Source organism: Penaeus vannamei, chromosome 17 (genome assembly GCF_042767895.1).
Source record: "Penaeus vannamei isolate JL-2024 chromosome 17, ASM4276789v1, whole genome shotgun sequence".
Classification (NCBI taxonomy): domain Eukaryota; kingdom Metazoa; phylum Arthropoda; class Malacostraca; order Decapoda; family Penaeidae; genus Penaeus; species Penaeus vannamei.
In genome coordinates, this window is record NC_091565.1 from 24824623 (window position 1) to 24826502 (window position 1880).

Below are 1880 nucleotides of genomic sequence, written 5' to 3' on the forward strand. Positions count from 1 at the left end.
AATTATTATCATCATTATTGCAGTTACAGTAATTATTATGCTAAATATTATTACTATTTTTATCATTATAACTATTTATATAATGATAATAGCAATAAAGATAATCTTAGAAATAATAATGACAATAATAATAATTATAATGACAATGATAATGATGTTATTCTTTTTCTATTGCCATTTTCAGTATGAAAATTATTGGAATAGAGTTAATCATTGCGATTATGTCAGTAATTATCAAATTTATCATTATAATTATGATTTTATCATTATTATTGTCATATTCATTATCATCATAATTATCCTCATTATTGTCAACAATAAAGGAATTATCATGAAAATCATCATAATTACATGAATTAATGTTAAAATCATCATAATTATCATTAAAAAGCGAAAAGGCTGTTGTAATACGCTAGATTTTCCCGTTTTTTCGATTTTTTGGATTTTATTACTTTTGGCCTTTATTTCATTATAAATGGACTGAATAATGAATATTATCATTATTATCGTTACTGTCATTATTTTCATGATTATCATTATAGTCATTATCATCATGATTATTATTATTATTATCATTATTGCAGTTGTAATAATTTTCATGCTAATTATTATTGCTATTTTTATCATTATTCCTATTTATATAATGATAATAGCAATAATGATAACTTTATAAATAATAATGACAATAATGATAATTATAATGACAATGATGTTATTCTTATTTCTATTGCCATTATTAGTATGAAAATTATTGGAATAGAGTTTATTATTGCTATTATTGCAGTAATTATGAAAATTATCATTATAATCATGATTTTATCATTATTATTGTCATTATCATTGTCATTATCATCATAATTATCCTCATTATTGTCAATAATAAAGGAATTATCATGAAAATCATCATAATTACCTGAATTAATGTTAAAATCCTCACAATTACCTATAAAAAGCGAAAAGGGTTTTTCCGATGTTTCGCTGGAAAGATGGAATACGCTAGATTTTGACGTTTTTTCGACTTTTAGGATTTCATTACATCTGGCCTTTATTTCATTATAAATGGACTGAATGATGGTTATCATCATTATTATCATTACTGTCATTATTTTCATGATTATCATTATAGTCATTATCATTATGATTATCATTATAGTCATTATCATCATGATTATCATTAGAGTCATTATCATCATGATTAACATTATTTTTATTATTATTGCAGTTATTATAATTATTATGCTAATTATTATTGCTATATTTATCATTATAACTATTTATATTATGATAATAGCAATAATGATAATTTTAGAAATAATAATGGCAATAATAATAATAATTATAATGACAATGATAATGATGTTATTCTTATTTCTATTGCCATTATTAGGATGAAAATTATTAGAATAGAATTGATTATTGCTATTATTGCAGTAATTATCAAAATTATCATTATGATTATGGTTTATCATTATTATTGTCATTATCATTGTCATTATCATCGTTATTGTCAATAATAAAGGAATTATCATGAAAATCATCATAATTACCTGAATTAATGTTAAAATCCTTATAATTACCATTAAAGAGCGAGAGTTTTTTTCTCTCAAAAGGCTGTTGTAATACGCTAGATTTTGCGGTTTTTCGACATATGGGATTATATTACTTCTGGCCTTTATTTTATTATAAACGGACTGAATAATGAATATTATCATTATTATCGTTACTGTGATTATTTTTATGATTATTATAATTTTAGTCATTATCATCATGATTATCATTAATATTATCATCATTATTGTATTTTTGCTTATTATTATTGCTATTTTTTTATCATTATACCTATTTATATAATGATCATAGCAAAAATGATAATTTTAGAA